The sequence below is a fragment of the Chinchilla lanigera genome, unplaced genomic scaffold (genome assembly GCF_000276665.1).
Source record: "Chinchilla lanigera isolate Chin_1 unplaced genomic scaffold, ChiLan1.0 scaffold00033, whole genome shotgun sequence".
Classification (NCBI taxonomy): domain Eukaryota; kingdom Metazoa; phylum Chordata; class Mammalia; order Rodentia; family Chinchillidae; genus Chinchilla; species Chinchilla lanigera.
In genome coordinates this window covers 13,335,485-13,355,517 of record NW_004955434.1, presented here as the reverse complement: position 1 = coordinate 13,355,517, position 20,033 = coordinate 13,335,485, and the positions used below count along the sequence as shown (strand labels likewise).

The following is a 20,033-nucleotide window of genomic DNA, read 5'->3' as shown; positions in this document are numbered from 1 at the left end:
GGAATGGTACACCAGCCTTGCTAAGCTACCTGTCAGTCTGGCCTCTCAGAGCTGTGAGCTCCTGAAATATCTCTTTCACTGAAACCTTAATCATGATAATAACTTGACCATATTTCAGAGGAAATCCACCTATGCCCACACGCCTTTCTCAAGAGTGGGTTTCAAACGTCCTAGCCATCCTGCTTCATTTAAAACCCTGTGAATTGGCAAAGCAGTCACCAGGCGCCTTTATTTCTCAAGTAGCATATTCAAAACATTATAATCGCCTGTCCCCAGGCTGTGATAAATGGGAGTGCTGTTTTATGGCACAGCTCACACATTCTCTCAGGAGCAGGCATAGAGAGTTCTGTGTTGCACAACTTCTGTCACTAACTGTAGCTATGAAATGCTGAAACCACTGAAACCTACTTCCTTTTCAGTGGCCCTGCTTAAAGTTTTCATTTATATCATATAAAATATCATGGACTTAGACATTCCTGAGCACCTGTCTTCAGGTAGTCTGTTGAAGCCTATTAGCTGTCAGGAACTATTCCTCAGAATGTCCTGACCTTTTCTTTAAAAAATTAAGTTTATTGGTACATTTTAGAAATATATATAGTGATCATATTCATCATAGGGAATTTTTACCTGTGCATGATATATTTTTGTTCCCCAAGCCCCTCTCTTCCCTTTAATTCCTTTGCTGCTCATTCGCAGGACTGGAAAACCTCATACAACTTCAGAGATGTCAGAAATTTATTCATTTCTATCATGTGTTTCCATGGCCATAAACATGATTCTAGTGGTATATTTCTAGAACTTGTTCCTAGCTGCATGTTCAACATACCAAGCTTTCCAGTGAGCTCAGGATTAGAGCTGTTTGCAGATTTAGATGCTTCTGTTTTCTCTTTCTCTCTGTTTGCTTTGTGCTCCAGGCATTTGCTTTGGCAGCACACTTCTGGAGATTGTGTCCTATGACAATGAAGAAATAAATGAGCGCTACATCTGTCTGAAAAGTACTTTCAAAAGCGTCAAGTCTACATTCACATTCTGGTGTTCAAGAGTCCTACCCATGATGCACCTCCCGTAGAGCACGTAACAGGCTGCACTTGACACATGGCGGCCTGCTGGGCTCCTTCGCTGTGCTTCCCTTCTGTGCCCCTTAAAGGTTCCTTATGCCACTTCTCAAACAGACTTCCTACTGAAGAAGCAGTACTCAGAGCTCAGTCTAGTACAGATTATACCAATGTTGTGAGTACCAATGTATAATATTCTTTTTTTACACAAAATTTAAGAATACCTTGCTGGTCTTCCTAGTGTTTCTTTTACTGTTATGTACACATTTTCAGCTATGATGTGGTCTAATAATCTGTGTTGAAGAGGCATTTCCCCAGTTGCAATTATTACTCTGTCTGCTGGGTTTGCCTGCTGTGCTAGGGTAGACCTGGATTTGTGTTTTCTCCCAGAGTCCAGGCTCAGATACTTTGCTGTCTTCCTCTGTTCCATGTATCCAGGGAAAAGTAATCTCTAGATCAAGCTACCAGGAAAGTATTCTATCTTGTTGTCTACCCCACCAAGAATTTGACCTGGGGATGCCTTGTCTTTAATTTCATCTATGCTTGTTTTACGCCTTAAGACCACAACCTGTCTTTTAAAGAACTATCTTCCTCTTGTAAAGGAAACTCTTTGTTTTTTCCTGTCCTCGTGGCCAAAGTAAAGCCCATTTTAGAAAGCACTGTGTTTTATTTTAAATTTCCAGAGCAATTTTAATTTTTGATAATAGATGATTTAGATTTAAAGCATTTCTTAATAGGCAGTTTATTATCTTTTTTTCTATCTCAACTAAAGAAGATGGCTTATTTTGCTTGCCATAAGGGGCTGTGTTTGAGTTGCTCAATGTGAAAGCCCAGTATAGCGTGGCTCAAGTTGCTCTCTTAATCCCTAAGTGACAAATCTAAAGCCGGTTTAGGTGATGATTAAATGGTGAGGGCTGACTTGCGTATAGTCCACTAAAAATTTTGGAAACTAAACTAGCGTTTAACTACTTCAACCTCCCATGTGCAGAAGCTTGTGGGGAGGAGTGAGGAGCAAATCCACAGACTGTTCAGAAGGGCAAATCTCCCCAAGGGGTTTGCATAGGACTGGTGAATAAGGGTGGGAAAATCGAATAGGTAACGTTTGCTAAATTTTCATTTCAGAGTAATTTTGGTGGAATAAAGAGAAAGGAAATCACCCCCCGCCCCATATGCCCCTCCAGGTAGGAATGATGTTTCCATGTTAGTTCTTGGAAGGAAACAGTTTATAAACAAGAGCAGTCGGAATGACTGCATTCATCTTTGAACATAACTGGTTCTTTAGCATAGGGCAACACACACGAGGCTGTCTTGTTCCCACCCTGCATCCGAGGAAGAGCAGCACGGTCTATTTCGTGTTAAATAGTAGATCAAGGAAAAGTCCTGGAATGGTGAAATTTGGTGATTTCTAAATGCCTGAATGTTAGTGTGGATTTCTTTTCCTCTGACTCTTTGTAATAATTTTAGGAATTAAAAAACACTCTGCAAATCTTTTTTTTATCACTAAAACCTTTTAAGCTGAACCAGCATTTACATGATTTTTAAATAGATTCTTTGTTATAGAAATGATATCCAAGGAAATGTTTTCTGTACATTTCTGACATGTAAGTAACCTACTGCTACATTCAAAGTGAATACACATGGTATTTTCAAACACATATTCATAGTTGTAAAGCTCTTGCTACCAAATTTTCTGTAGATCTCATAAGAACCATGTGATTATAGTATGATATAGTTTAATCTACAAAATGCTATTTAATGGGCACTTACTAATTGGGAAGAACACCCAGTGTGTTAGTCCATTTCTCATCTCTCTATCCAGATACTTGGGGGGAGGTAATTGTTTTATAAAGACACTCATTTATCTCCCAGTTGGAGGATCAAGGGTATGGTACTGGTTTTTGTTAAGCTCCTATAAAGATGCCATAGTGTCACAGCAGGGGTACGCACCAGGGTGAGAGAATCCACCTCCAGACAGGAAACCAGACAGTGATTCAGGTATTAGGCTTACTCTTATAACTCATTTTCGAGAGAACTAATCAAAAGTCCCACAAGAACTACCTTAACCCAATCCGTAGCACCATTGGCAGCACCCTCAGTGAGTAATGGTGTATCTGTAGGCTCCAGTTCATGAAGGTCTCAGCAGCATGCTGAAGAGTAGACTTCCTTCCAACTAGTGGACCTGTGGAGGACAAAACCATGCCAAAACCACAGCAACAGACCAAGAGCTTTATGTTAATTGCCCATCACTTATTTATTTACTGTGTATTCTTTCACTGAGTGTACACGTGCTAGGTGACCCGTTCCAGTGTTGGTCATTCTCTTGAGTTTTTGTTGTGGGAGTCAAATGAGGATGTCACACTGTTCCTTAATCTTCAATTTTGTGGAAGAATCACTATTTTATCAACCCCCTTCATGAGCAAGCAGATCATTGGTTGTGTTCCAGAGAGAGTTGTAGAATCTTCAAAAGCAAAATAAAGGTTTGACTGAAGAATGTCAAAAAGGGCGGCCTCCTTTAACCCCCAGGGTGACTCCGTGGGTCTCACTCTATAGGATAGAAAACCTGGCCCTGTCGCTGCTGCTCTGTGATGTTTGACAAGTCACTATTCTTTCTGTGATGCTAATACCTTCTCAATTAGCGCTGTGAGTAGTAAATGTTCAAACAATTATGTGACTCTGAAGGCCAAGAAGAGAAAAAAAATAGTGTCAGAAACCAATTTGGCTGAGGTCAGAGGGTAAGCTTTTAAGCACCAGTTGATTGATTGATTGATTTTTCTCAGCTGGTTGATAAGTTAGAGTCAGATATTTTGTAGGGAGGCTCTGGTCTCTGGGTAACCAGTGAAAATCACAGTGCAGTTTAACATACGGACCTTTGATCAGAGGAACCTTAGCTGTCTCACAGAGAAATGCCTGCACCAACTTCATTGTGCCGACACTGCTGAGGCTGTCTTGGTGACGTTTCCCATCCTTGATAGATATATGATGCACAACTTCCTCGGCTATTTTTCATGAGACTGTCTGAGGGGATAGTTTGCATGATGGATACGCGAACAAACTTTGGAGCTGGACTTCCAGGGCATAAGGTCACTATCTGTGTGGCCTTGCATAGAGCACTCAACAGCTCTGTGCTTGGAGCATCCGTTCTGAAAAGTGAAAATAGCGATGAAAAGCGCCCCTTAAGGTTATCACGAAGACAAGACGCATTAGTGTCTTTAACAGGGCGGGGTCTGGCCCCTAGTGAGCTTTATATGAATCAAACAATTAAAAAATAAAAGTGTGCCCTGTTTTACATAGAGTATAATTATCATCAAATCTAATTTTTTGAGCATCTTTTTAGTTTGATGGACAAAACTGGTAATAGCCATTTGAAACCTAAGAAATAGGATTACATTTCCTTCCTTTTAGCTTATTATTATCCAAAATCAACTATTCTCAGATTTAAGCATGGCAAAGGAAAGGACGTTAAGGAGGAAAAATGCTATTTTCCTGTCTCAGGATTGGTCTGAAATCTCTTTGCATTAGTTTTTTAATCTATTGTGAACAAAGATAAAACAGAACAAAGAGAGCTGGTGCTGTCTACCTTGCTACCCCTCTGTTGAAAACAGGAACCAAAAAATTATCTCCTCAGGAATCACTCAAGAAAACAGTAGGTTAATGTTGCAGACGTGAAGTGTTCTTTGAAATAATTTCTATGCTTCATCACCTGCTCGCTGAGTCACCATGAACAACCACGAACTGAAAATTATTTGTATCTCACTTAGGTATTTATGAATCGCTTTGTATAACACAGTCTATAGGACTAGCTGTGAACACCGAGAAGCTTAATGATTTTTCTTCGTGGACCTAGATCCACCAAACACCTGCATTTTTACTTTATTCTGTAGAAATAAAAGGCATTAAATTTTCAAGAAGTTACTGCACAGAGTGGGAAAATAAATGGATATTTGTCCCACAGAATATATTCTCAATTAAATATACCAAATAGATGAACACATCTGTGAGGTTTTCCACATTCCTTTTCCAATTACACAGGCACTGTTTCAGAGCAGGTGATCGGGAAACTTAGCCCTCTGAAGAATCTACTCTGAAATCCATGTGAGACTTTTGCACTTCTCAATGGAGAGTTTTAGAGATTCTGCATCATCTCATGTGACTAGTAGAAAGGAAACCAAGAGAAGATATGAATACTCAGTGGTACTCAGGGGTAGAGTACATTTTTAAGAGATTTGTGACAGCAGCTTCATCAAATGGAGCTAAAGGCAGGGAAGAGGCAGGTGAGTGGCACAGATCACTACCAAAGTCATTTTGGCCCCAACGAGGAACAAATAAGGAGGACAGGATGTGATTAGCTCTAAGTGACAAAATCAGAGATTTAGATACTAAAAAGCATATTTTAGGTTTTGTGCTACAGCAAGAATTGATTTTTTGCATGGTTTTTAACCTTGGAAACTTATGTTTTCAGAAAGCTGTGGAAATGAAAGCTTTTGTTATATTTCTAACCAGTTCCACTGATCCTTATGGGGTAGAATGAAATGATCTTGTTTCTATAGTCATTAGCTCTAGGGGGCTTGTTTGGAGAGGTAAGATTTCCAGCAACCTCCACTCATTACGGTGCTGTAGTTACACCTGGCAGGGTGGAAACGAAGCCCCTGGAGCCTGAGTGATGGGACAGTGAGCAGACATTACTGACAGCAGCCTGGACCATGAAGAGCGAAGACCAGTCATTCCCAAAGTGACTAACAGAGTTAATGCTTGTAGAAACACATGCAAATAGAAACCTAAGGCAGTGCATGTGAAAGCTTTTTGCTTTTGCCTATTTATGTGAAAAACAAAAAGAAGAAGCAAATGCCAGTGTTTACCAATGTTTTTCAAGACTGACAAAGAAGGGCTTAGAATCTCTGATGATAACAAATTTGTAACATAACCGACACACAAGAACCACTTCCTTGACTTTATCCCTGCAGTTAAAGCTTGTTTCTGTCTTCACTTTCCTTGAATTTTTTTGAAAAAAACATCAATTGCATATGTTTGTTTCCATTCATCAAAGTGATAAGCTTCCATTTTCAGTATTTGAGTTAATTATCTCTTACTAAAGGCGATAATAAAGGCTGTATTTCTGTTTTGCATCCTCTGGGAAAAGCTGAGGAACATTCTGCATTGGTGATGCCTTGTTGCTGATGGTTTACGTGATGAAGATTCCTTTGTTTTTGTACCTCTCTTACTATTTCAACCAGTTTTACTCATTACATTTTTGTCCTGTGATATAAAAATTCAATGATCATCTCACTATCCATGATTCATGATAATTTTCTGTCCTTTTCTTCCTCCTACACTTCACTTATTACTAAAACAATGATAAACCCTGTCTTTACTTCCTGTTTGTAGGTTTCTACTACACTCCAGATATGTGTGTTCAGTTGCTTTCTAGAACCATCTACTGAGAAAATGTTCAGTATTGTGGAAGTCCTCCAACAACTCCTGAGGACACGAAATTTTACTGAAGGGCATCAGCGCTCAGTTGCCCAGAATCTTCTCTACCGGGTCTTCAAATTTCTATCTGTCTTCCCCTTGCCATGCCTTTCTAATTTGTTCTCAATTTTATCTTCAGATGTAGTCATAGTTTTCCATCATAAACTTTAGAAGCCAGTACATAAAATGTATTCTATAAGTGGAGTGTTGTGATTTTCCCTGTTCGAAATTTATATCCACCTAGTTAAAACATTTTTTTGAGTCTTGCTCTGGAGAAGATAACTTCTGATAACTTCTACTTGTGAGGTGACAGCCATGCATGTAGTTCTTTCTCCTAAAATTACTTGCTTCAGTATTGAGAAAAATCAATGAAACCCTGGTATAGTTTCAGTCATTTCCACAATGTCAACCTGGAGACAACAGTAGTACTGTAGGTAAAATGTGACCACTTTATAAAACAATGGTTTCTGTTGAACAAGGGAATATAAAAATTCCAAATGTATGTGTATGTTTTAGCATAGCAAATCATACAGAAATAATAAAACCTGATAGAGATAAAAGGGAAAGAAAAAAGAAAAACCCACAATCACGATGTCATGTAGCAACATGCATTTTCTAATATCCGAAACAAGATTTACATACTTAATATGTGTGTTTGGATCACTGCACATAATTAGAGAGTACGTATAATTTTTTCAAATGTGCACAAATATTTATATAAATTGACCGGATTCTGAGTCATGAAGCTAATTTCAGTACATCTTATATCGGCATCATATAGAGTAAGTGTTTTGTGTAGAAATTAACTTAAACTGAAACAACTCTCTGAAGAAAATTAGATATATATTTATTAAATATTGATATATGATGTATTTAATATAATGTATAATATTTGTTATGTATATTAAATTACATATATTGAAGTAAAGAGTATAAATATAACTTGAAAATATTTAGCAATGAACACAAATTAATATACTATATACCAACCTCAGCCCCATATTTAAATAAAACCTACAGTTCCAATACATATGTAAGAAAAATGATGCATTTAAGAAAAATGAGGGGCTGGGGATTTAGCTCAGCGGCACAGCGTCTGCCTGGCAAGCGCAAGGTCGTGAGTTCGATTCCTGGTACCGGAAAAAAAAAAAAAAAGAAAAATGAAATATCTAGAAATTAACCTAACCAAGGAACTGAAAGACAACTACAAAAAAAATATTCAGGACTCTAAAGAGCAGATTGAAGAAGACATCAGTGAGTGGAAAGATGTCTCCTATTCCTGAATAGGCAAACAGAATATTATGAAAATGCCATATTCCGAAAAGTGCTATACAGATTAAATGCAATACCCATAAAAATAGCAACAGCATATTTTACAGGTCTCCAGATATCAATCCTAAAATTCATATTGAGCCAGAATAACAAAAGTAATTTGAACAGTAAGAGCAAAGCAGGTGGCAAAACAATACCTGACGTCAAACTGTACTGCAGAGCAGAAGTGACAAAAAGAGCATGGTTCTGGATCCAAAGCAGACACATGGATTAGTGAAACAGCACTGAAGACACAGCCCCTCCCCAGACACGAGCAACTATTTGATCTTTGACAAAGGGGTTAAAACACATGCTGAAGGGAAACAGTTTGTTCAACAGGCGGTATTGGGAAATCTAGTTATCTTCTTGCCAAAGATTGAAACTAGACCCCTATCTCTCACCGTATTCCTAATCAAAATGGATCAAAGAACTAAACAATAAAACAGAGGCATTAAACCTCCTGAAAGATAAATGGGTAAAATACTTGAAGACATAGGTATAGGAGAGGATTTTCTAAAGAGGACCTCAATCATGCAAGAAATAACAGCAAAAATGAACAAATGGTTTTGTATCAGACTACAAACCTTCTGTACAGCGAGAGAATCAATCACTAGAGTGAAGAGACAACATACAGAGTGGGAAAAAGGGTTGCTACCTACTCCTCAGACAGAGGATTGAAATCTAGAATATACAGAGGAGTAAAATACAAATTATACCACCTAAGATTTAAAACTCGGTCAAGAAATGGGCAAGAGAAATGAGCAGACATTTCACAGAAGAAGAAACAAATGCTCAACAAATACATGAAAAAAAGTTTAATGTCTCTGGCCATTAAAGAAATGCAAATTAAAACGATGCTAAGATTTCATCTTACTCCAGGAAGAATAGCAATCGTCAAGAAATCAAACAATAACCAAAGGTGGCATGGCTGTGGTAAAAGTGGAACCACCCTTCACTGTGGAAGGGAATGAAACTAGTAAAGCATTATGGAAATCAGAATGGAGATCTCTCATAGACCTAAAGTTAGAAATCATATGACCCAGCTATCCCCCTGTGAGGCATCTTTCCCAAACAGTTTAAGCCATCACACTGCCATGATACAGGCATACCACTGTTTATGGCAGCACAACTCAGAATAGCTAAATCCTGGAAGCAACCTGTAGACCCAGAAAATAATAATTAGATAAATAAAATGTGGTATCTATACATAATGGAATACCACATTGCGATAAAGAATGACAAATTTGAGACATTTGTAGCAAAATGGATGCACCTGGAAAATATACTAAGTGAAATAAATCAGACACACAATCTTAGATACTGTATGGTGTCTCTCTTTTGAGGCAAACTGCAAGGAAAGAAAATGATAAAGGATGGATAGAAAAGGTCAAGGAGATCAATCTCTTGCAAAGGGAAGTAGTCCAAGGGGATAAGAGGGAGGGATGGAAAGAAGCAGAAAAGGAAATAAGAATAAGGATGTGCCATGTCCGGGAGCCTAATAATGTTAATAATGTAAACATTACATGCCATAACATGAGCTAAGGCAGAGAATATCAATGAGAATGAAAAATAGGGTAAGGGAAGTGGCACAGAGGGGAGAGAGGACAGAGAAAGGGAAAGGGAGTAAAAAAATGCTGTAACGTACGTGTAACCATTCCCCAAACTGACTGTGAATTACATACACTGCAAACGTGTACAAATAACTAAAAAATCTCAATTGGAGAAGGTGTAGCCTTCCTCATGAATGGGTGCCCTGAGATGCTGCCCCCCCCCCCCAGGGTCCTGGAGTTGTACAGAACAAGCCCTAGGGGAAGTGTTGAAGTCTGTGAGACTACTGGAATCGGGGAGCTCCACTGAAGATATGTTCATATGAATGAATGCTATAATAAATCTATGGTGCTGGAAAATCTGCACTAATTTGAACTTCTGAATAACCAGCTGCAATACAATGGTTGAAAAGCTTAATAAAAGACTTCTTCACCACTGAAGATGGAGACTTCTATAATTCTGACCGATGTGTTCTATTTTAAACATTTTAAAGTAAATAGAAGTAAATGGCATGCAGGTAAATTGAATTTGTTCTCAAACCTGTTTCAATTTGAGCTATTGCTACAATAAAATTTCCTTTAATATCTCCATTCAAAAGAAAGGCAAAAGAGAAATGCAGAAAATCAAAATAAGCCTCCATCTTAAGAAATTAGGGAGGAAACAATACATTGAACCGAAACTGAAAGAACACAAACATTGAAACATTGACTACCAGCAGGTAACATAATAAAAGATATTTATTGCCTATTGTATCAAGAGTCCACAAAACCACAATTTGTTTTTTGAATAAACTGATAAACTAGATAGTTATCAAATAACCACTTTGTCAGTGTTCCACTGACAGCCACAGTGAATGTAATAATACAACAAGAGGAAACACACATGTATGCTTGTGTGCATACATAAATAAATTCATGGGCACAGGAAGATGTAGACTGACTGTTTTAAAGTTTAAGGATTTAAATGGAATATATAAAAGTATCATTGTTTGCATATAATGTGAATATGAAGATAATAAACTGAAAAGAATATAGGGGTAAATTATTCATTTTAATGAATGATTTTACTAATGTTTCTCCATGTAATGTCAACAGAAAGTTATATTTCTGTATACAAATGATTAATATAAAATAAAGTATCAGCACTAATAAAATTTATGAAATAAGGATGAATCCATGGCATAGAAGCAAATATTTATAAACCATATATTATATGGAATTAGTATCCACATACTTAAAGAACACTTTGAACTAAACAAAAACAAATCAATTAATTTAAAAGATTGACAAAGGATATAAATACACATTTCTGAACAGGTAATATACAAATAGTCAATAATATTAAAGTTATTCAACTTCATGTTTGCTTAGGGAAACCCAAAGTGAAAACCATGAGATACCAGCATTCTTATGAGGATGACTATTTTTTTTTTGAACTGAAAATGGCATGTGCTAGCAAAGATGTGAAAAGAATTATAATTCTTATGCAGTGGTGGTGGTAATATAAAATAACCAGCCACTTTAAGGAGCAGTTTTGACATTTTTCTCAGTTAAATCTTAGATTATATTATGATCCAGAAATACTTTTAAGTACATAAACAAGAGGACTGAAAGTGCATGTACACACCAAAACTTCTTGTGGCAAAGGTTTCAGAAGCTTTATTCATAACCAAAAAGTGAAAACAACTCAAATGTCCTTCAGCTAATACATGGATAAACACATGTGGTATATCTGTTCAACAGAATATTTTTTAACCATAAAAAGGAACAAAGATTGTTGCATGTATTAGTTCTTGAAAACATTATATTAAAATAAAGCAGACATAAATGTCCACATACTGTGTGATAGCATGTATATGGGATATTCAGAAAAGGTAAGTCCATGACCACAGATTAAGTAGATCAGGGGTTACCAGCGAAAGAAGCCATGTGAGAATCAGGATTGACTGGTATAGGAACATTTCTTTTACAGGTATTGGAAGCTTTAAGGAATTAATGGTGATACTTCCACAATATTGCAAGCATATTGAAAATCACTAGTGTATAATTTAAAGCAGTAAATGTTACACTATGTAAATTGTATATAAAAGTAGTCAACTTCCTGGCAGAAAAGGCAAAATAATCCTGTTTATCAAATAAAAAGATATTACAAAGGCTTGTGAGAGAGTGTGATATAGGCAGATAGTTTAATGAAATATACTGAGGTCTAGAAATATAATTAAGAATCCATGAGCACTGAATTTAGGGCAAAAGTACTGATGCAGAACAGTGAGAAAAGTGTGATGTTTTCAAGTAAAACTTTGTTGGTCAAAATAGAAAGAATGAAGCTCATGATAATTTACAAGGCTGAAACTCACTGCTGGTAGATTTTTGCATTAAATGTGAAAGATAAAAGAACTGTAACTTTTAAAAGAAAGTAGAGAAAACATATGTTTATATAATAAACAGGGAATGAAAAGAGAAAATACAGAAAATGATAAGTTGAATTACATTAAACATAAGAATATTCAACATGAAACAGTAAATGGGTCAAAAGGCAAGGCACAGAGTAGGACGTGGATTTTCAAAACACATAACCAACAAAGAACTCAAATCAAAAATGCCTAAAGCAATTCTAAACATCAACAAAGCAAAGACAGCCCATAGAAAACCACCAACAATATTTAAAAATGTATCTTCTCAAATAATTAAATATATATGGCTAATAAATATGTGAAAACATACTACAAAGTTAGTAGTCATGGAAAGCTATGTTAAAAGTACAGTACCATTTGCTGCACAGTAAAGTGATGGCTGAAATCAGGCAGAATGTGAGCAACTCCTGGAAAAGGTTGCCATGAGGGTCCCTGTCACATTCTGATACATTCTTTCCTGAAGTGCAGTATATGAACATTTAGGATCTAGTAATTGTTTTCATGAGATATATCCAAAAATGCATACATGTATAAAAAGGATGCTCATAATGAGATAATTCCTAATAAAAAGTGGAAACAATCACATATTTACCAGTGGTGTACAGAATGTCCAAATTGTGGCAGATTCATTCAGTCAGCTGTAGCGGAGTAAAAAAATGGAGTTTAGCTATGAGCAACGGGACTGATGAATTTCACCAATATGTTAAGGGAAAGAGGCCAGGCATAGAACTGCATGACCCACTCATACAAAGTTCAAGGCTAAGGCAAAAGAAAATATACAAATCAAAAATCTGGAAACATTGCTATATATATATATATATATATATATATATATATATATTAGTTCATTGAGATTATAATAATAATAATAATATGATGTCAAAAGGTATGCGATGGTGCTTTCTAAGGGTTGTCTCTCTCTGGCAATGCATAATGAGTGTGTCATGTGAAATCCTGGTGAACATGCGGTATTAATGCAGCCACCCTACAAATCCCTGCCCATGGATTCATGTCTACACACATTGTAAAGGGTAATCCACAAGCCTTTATATATTGGCTGTGTGTGTGTGTGTGTGTGTGTGTGTGTGTGTGTGTGTGTGTGTTTCAGCACTGGGGAATGAAAGGAATGAACCCAGGGCCTTTGCACTGAGCTACATCCCCAGTTATATTATATTTTATTTTGAGACAGGGTCTTTCTAAGTTTCCCAAGCTGAATTCTAATTAGTGATCCTCCTGCCTCAGCCTCCCAGAATGCTGGGATTATAGGTGTCTGCCACCATGTTAGCTCATGTTCTTTTTCCTGATCTGGAAAGGGAATACATGTTTATTTGTTTGTACTTTTCTTTTGTAGTTTAAAATTCACAACAAATAAATAACTTAAAATATTAAAAGAAAAGAAAAATTACCAGAGATTCTCCATAGCGGTCGTAAACAGAACTCAGACTCAGGGATCGAGACTTCCAGTTAATCCACTTTGCACGTTGGAAGCCAGGCTCAAGAACTCAACGCTCTTACAATGCAAGATTCGGTACTTACATGCTCTTCCCCAGTGAACCCCTTCTTTGTTGAATAATTTTAGGCCCTAGAAAAGGAATTTTAATGGGAATTTCATTTGGGAAAATTTCTTACCAATCAGTGGTGTGACAGACATTACAGCGAGCCTTGTGCTTGGACGTAAGTAACCTTATTTACACTCCCAGAGAAAATGATGCGTACATGTATTCAGACACACAAATAAGGCCAATAGTGTTAATACTTTTTCACATTTATTATATTCTTTGTTCTATTTCAAACAAAAGACATGTGTTTTAGTACTTGCATAATATGTAATTTCAAACCTGATTCCTACAGCAAAAAGGAAAGGCTATTCTCAAATGTTTAAAAAGTAATAGCCTTTATTTTATAATAGCAATGGCTGGAAGTTCAATATTTCTGCTCAAACACAGAGGCAGGCAGGCATATTTACCGAAGGCCTTGTACTGTTTGCAGTTGCCTTTACACAAGACAACATTTATAAAACCTTTGCATCCCATGGCAGCTGCGAAGCCTTCTCTCGGGAATTTGTGCTGTTCAGACAGTGCCTTTCATTTGTACTTCAAACACCTTTAAAAAATAGAGGCTGCATTTTAATATAATTTGGAAAATAAAGGCCTTTTATTTTTATAATTATAGTATCTTCCATGGGTTTACTTTTCACAAGTGAATCAAAGCCCCAACTAATTATCCTCTGATAGCTAATAAAGATCTAAAAAATAAATGTTTTCATAAATAAAGCTGTAGTCTGCTTATCCCATAAAAATTTAATGTATGTGCTAACCATTGGAGAATTTAAATATATTTAATAATATTCTTCCTACTTCTAAGAGTGAGAGAATTAACTGCATCATTTTATGGTCTCCTGAATAATTAGAAAAATACTTTCTGGAGCTAGACGGTATTTACTTTCTTTGTTATAATGGAATAATATACTGAAATATTAAAATAGTTTTTACGAGAAAAATATATTTATCTAGGAAAGTAATTCCCTAGATTATTTCACTGCCATACCTGTCAATATTTTATGGAAATATAATGTTGTATTGTCTTGAGTATTTTAAAAACAAACAACTAAAACATCTTGTTTTCTCTGTCTTTGTTGTGATTTTTATCAGGCGTGGTCATCTGGATCAGCTGGTGACTTCAAAAACCTGGTGAGTTTTAGCTTTGGTTTTGTGTCCTTGTTAGCTTTTTGATACTTTTATTTCCTTCACCATTAATATCTAGAGGACGCTTTTCTTCCTGCATCAAGCTTAACTCTTTTTCTAAATTCTTATTTTCATCTCCCAAATTTGACTCTTTTACGACTCTTTTAAGAAGATCAGTTTCATCTTAACACTTGTTGAATGATCTACTTAAGTTGAGACACATTTTGGAGGTTCAATGTCTGGTTTCAGGAGAACATTCCAAGCAGGGGTAACATTTGTTCTTTCAGGACAAAAACTCACCACCAAAAGAGTATAAGTTAGGAAAAGAAGTATACAACTATGATACAGAAAGTACCACTGTAAGTATTTTTCTTCCAAAATAGGTAATATGCAAAAAGCTACAAACCACAGAGGAACTGAGAAAATAACCAACATTGTAAAAGATTTTAGTTTTCATATTATAAAGCTAGAAGCATGCTGAAGTCACTGCTCTTTTGCACAATGAAACTCTTAAAATTTACATAGCATTCACCTGATATAAATTATATGCATGATGAAGATGTTGTATTTGATTTTAAAAAATGGCTGTTAAAATAAAAGATGCTTTTGTTACATGGTGTGGTTTTCCATACAGAGGCTTGGCATTCATGTCTGACTCCATCCAGGAGTCTTTTGTCTCAGAACATTACTGAAATAGTGATGAGTTTCAAATTCACCCTTGAGATCCAACTATGTTCTGAACCTACTCAAGATTATAAGGCATATTTTTATTTCATAGTCTGAAAAGTTTTATGATTCAGAGGCATTGGTAGTGTGGGAGTGACTGATAACACTGAACCAAGCTAGAATTCCTGAAAAAATGTTTCAACCTGGACCTTTTTTTAGTTGCATGATTTACGTTTGGTCCGCTCTCCTTTACCTTTCCTTTCTGCCAAGTTTTACCTCTTTTATTTACATTGTCAATGTCCTCTTCTGGTTGTCAATCAACACGCAGATTTTCTGGAATGCTTCCCATTTTCTAATCTGTCTCATTTCAATCTGTATTAAGTGACCCATTCTCATACCAAACTTATTCACATACTTCTCTCACAGTGTTGCCTAAGGCTTCTGCCACAAATCTGATAACATAGAATAAAAGGGAGAATTGCCCCACACATCCAGAAGAGACTTTCCTTCAGTAATTAGCAGATCTCAAAGCTGGCCAAGTGGTTGTTCTCCACCACTGCTACTTCTCCCTTTGGGAACAAAATGATCTTGACCAATGACTGGCTCACATATTTATTTCCTATTCGTTACTGCAGGCCAAATCAAAGTCCCATTTTATTCTGAAAGTCTTCATTGTTTAAATATTGTATTCAATTCCTTCTCTCCTTGAAGTCTTTACTTTTAATATTGCAAAGTTTAACATTTTTCCTGATGCTCTCACATGCTCTAAAGTTCTTGTGCTGTGTACATGTTTCCCCTTCAGCAAATTTGGAAGCACATTAAACAAAATAGCAATGCCATTATGTTTGTCTACTGGTGCATATTTCATGCATTGCTCTGTGTTCAGTAGTTCCTCCATCAATATTTTCTTTTTTTTATTTTAAAGAGAATAAAAGAGAACAATAGCAAAATGCCAGCAACATAGACAAAAACAAAACAAAACAAAAACAGTAAGAATGATACAGTGTTTCAGAACAAAATGGTAGGGATTAACAGTGTTTGTTATATTACATATTTTTAATCATCAGTGAAGTTCATCAGATTCAATATATATTTTCCAATGTGACTTTTACCTCCATTTTTAAAGACGACAAAGTTAGCATTTTATTTCTGTTATTTATTTATTTATTTTTTCTTCCGGTGCCAGGAGTTGAACTCACGGCCTTGCGCTTGCCAGGCAGGCCCTGTGCTGCTGAGCTAAATCCCCAGTCAACATTTTATTTCTGTATTACCTTCTTTCCAGTTTTGATTTGCAAAGTAAACAATGACTTGAAGAGTTATCAATAGCAGCAACCAAAAAAGAAATCTGAATTATTGAGACACACTCTAAAAAACTGCATTTGTGCTGCAGTTGAGGGAAATGAAAATAAATTTAAAGTGTAAGTCAGAGTAGTGCCGAAATGAAGTGATATTATACAAACTAATATGTTAGATAAGTTAAAATATGTTACATTTACATGATTCTCAAGCTAACACAATGATACTCTGCAACTGTCTACAGTTAAAATTTGTTTTAAAAAATTTTGTTTCAATAATGAAAAACTCACATCACATGCAGAAGTTGAAATATTTACAGAAAATATTATTGCAGCATTTTGCACTTATATAAGGTGAACCAATGCTTATGATGCACTGAATTTTATATCCATGTGCATAATTACAGCAATTTGTTCCAATTCATAAATCTCACTTTCTGCACCTGGAGTTTGGACCTTTAAAAAGGTCAAAATAATAACATGCACAATGATGTACAGTTGAAGGGAAATTTAACTTTCAAGCATTCACTATGGATCAGGTGCATAGCTAGATACTAACCATGCAGCCTCAGCCTTCTGAGAGAGAGAGCATTTTATACCATTTTCGAGACGAGACTAAAGGGTAAGAGAAGTTCACTCATTCATTTACAGTCACATAGTACATGAAGATCATATAGAATTTCAATTTAATCTTTGGATTCCAAACTACAGTGAGATGCTATTATCTCAGTACTTTAAAAATAAAACTCAATTCTACATATGTTTGAGCAATAAGCCTGGTCTGTAGTCCTCCAGAACATTGATACATTAGTGGTTAAATGAGGTTCCATCTATTATACAATAAGTAAAGAAAAATCAAAGGCTGCTTATTTAAATTCAAGAAGAATAAAATTGGCCCAACCCAACCCCAAGTTGTGAGTGTGCATGTATTTTGTACATATGAAACTATGTCACTCATAAATGAAGCAGTCTATAAAAACCCCCTTCCTCCTCCTCCAGCAGGACAAGACTGATTAATGAAACATTCACTTCTTCATTGAAGTTCTGTTTTCTAATGGAAAAGTATGGAAACTTGGCTGGCTTGGATTTTCTGATACAATAATACAAGCACATTTCAAATCACATTCATATGGTTAGCATCAGTCATGGAATTTCTTTCAAATTATGCATCAGTGCTATGTATTTTCCAAGAACATGTTCAGTGTTGTCTCCATTCTGGAGAGTTACACAGAATTTCTTTTTAAAAATTTTTTTATTTTTCTGTTTTTGTAATACATAGTAATGACATTCATTATGGGGACTTGGTACACATACTTAAAACATCTCTGTTTTATGTCCTTTTTAGTAATGCCAACTATACTTGTGGTGTCCATTTATCTCAAAAGTAAAAATTTAAATTTTGAGTACTGGGTCTGTAGCTCAGTGCTAGCATGCACCAATCCCTGGGATTGAATCCCTAGACAGACAGACAGGCAGACAGGCAGACAGATGGGCAGGCAAGCAGGCAGTTGTTGAGTGTTGTTGCTCTGTGCTTTCGAAGTTTTTATACTACATGTATAAATTGAAGGGAATGAAAAATTCACATGTGTCTATCTTACATTAGTAAGTATAGACATGAAAATTCTAAAGTAATATACCAAGATTAAACTTAGTACTATTAATAGTATCCTATCCTGATGTAAACTGTCATGGTATGAACATAAATCTTGTGTTTAGAGACCAAAGGTGAGAAACGTGCATAAATGGATTTGTTGATATTTTGTGCAAACATTCTGAAAGTAGTAGCAGTATCACAATAGGATATCATCCTCGCTTGACGGGCCTTCGTGTTAAATCTTCTGTGCATTTAAGCAATTTTCTTCCTTTAATATTATTTTTCAAATTGGTATTTGGTAAAATTATGCTTATTTGCTTTTGGCCTCTGATTATTTTTTTCGGCCTTGCTGAGATAGCAAGTTATTGGAAATCATAAGGATAGAATGAAAGATACTAATAGTGCACATCAATACCTGAGTTTTGTTCCTTTTTTGAGCATACAAGATATTTCTTTTCATTCCACCTTAGTTAAGGGAAGCCATGGAATTACTTTTGGCCAAGAGAAAGTGGAAGTGAATGTATGACTTCTGTGCAGAGAGAGTAGAAAGCCTATGTAGCTTTTCTCTGTCTGCAGAGGAAATTGTGGACAGCGAATCTTTCTGAGATGCTAGAGCCACCAGGTTGTAAGCCTGAATTTGCTGACAGAGGACACCTGCTGTGGAGACGCCAGCTCCTTAACCCTCTTATGGAAGCAGCAGATGCACTCTCTTTTCTGAAACTACGGAGTAACTTTTTATTTTAATTTGTTTTTATTTTCTATTACAGCCACTTCAAGCCTCTCAAACTATTTAAATTGTTTTTTGCGAAAATGAGTGTGACGGATTTGAGTAGATCTAAAATCTAGAGCCATGTGTTCGCAGATAGATTTTGGCAATTTTATTTTAGGCTTTGACATAGCTCTCTCCCAATCCTCTCAGAATAGTCTGTGTTACCATTTATTTGTTGGGTATGGAGTCAACATATCCCCACCCTCATAAAGTGTGAACTAGGAAGTTTAATAAGTCAGCCACTAATCATTTATCAAATGTCACTAGGTGAACAAAGTATCTTGAAATCAGAGAACAACATATGTCATATATTTAAATTCAGAATGTTCAACTTTCCAGTTGAAAAATAGCATTCTCATGACAAATTTAGTCTTTTAAAAGTTCTGAAAGATCATCTGACAATGATTTTTTGAGTTAAAAAGAAACTTTTACTTAGATGCTTTTAATTTTAGTGCATTGTTTAGTTAACTATGTCAAACTCTTACATTTACAGTGGCATAAAGCGACACCTCCTTTTATGTATTTGGCTGTTTTTGCCTTTTGTAGTGGAAGTCTCTTGGGGCTATTTTATTTTTACATTTGAAGAGCCATACTAATTTATATGCCACCAACATGCCCAGCCAGCACCATTTCTACAATCACTAATTAGTTAAACATAACCTCTTTTCTTCACACATAGGACTGGAGATCAAAAATAATTGTATACAATTACCTGGAATTGAAAGAATTTAAATTTATTGCTAGGGAAGGGGGCAAAACAAATTATGCCCAATAAAGTATTTCATGCCAATCATTAATAGCCTCTAAAATAGTCATGGGACATTAAAAGCTACCTCAATGATGTTTATTCAACTTTTATGAGTTAGAATCACTGCACTAGGGATTTAGCCTGAATTCAGATGGTGCAGCCTCACGGTAACTTTCATTTACCAGGTGTCTGGTTGTTGCTCTCACCTAATTGTGCTTCAGGAAATAATTTCAAAACAAAACTTTATTAACACATGCCTTTTGGGAAAAACACTACAGTATTTAAATATTGTTCCCTTGCATTAAGCAAAAAAATGCTTCATTTGAGACATGTGTCCTTCTGAGTAGCATGGAGCTCATGTACTTGATGTTAACAAGCCCAAGTTGAACTCAAATAGTGTCAGTAACTGGACTTTATTGAAGAGTGTCCTTTGAGTAAAAAGTTAAATTTTCTACTTTTTCTTTTAGCCACATAGAATATTAAT

General features: G+C 35.9%; 1 protein-coding gene across 7 annotated transcripts in view; it reads left to right on the top strand.

Annotated features, from left to right (window-relative positions):
* The window catches only part of Ptprd (protein tyrosine phosphatase, receptor type, D), a 2,098,812-nt gene that overhangs the window by 777,119 nt on the left and 1,301,660 nt on the right, over positions 1-20,033 (top strand). For all 7 annotated transcript variants that reach the window (XM_013516335.1, XM_013516328.1, XM_013516331.1 and 4 more), the window contains exon 6: positions 14,445-14,483. The gene's annotated coding sequence lies outside the window, so the exon portion shown is untranslated. The remainder of the gene's footprint in view (positions 1-14,444; positions 14,484-20,033) is intronic.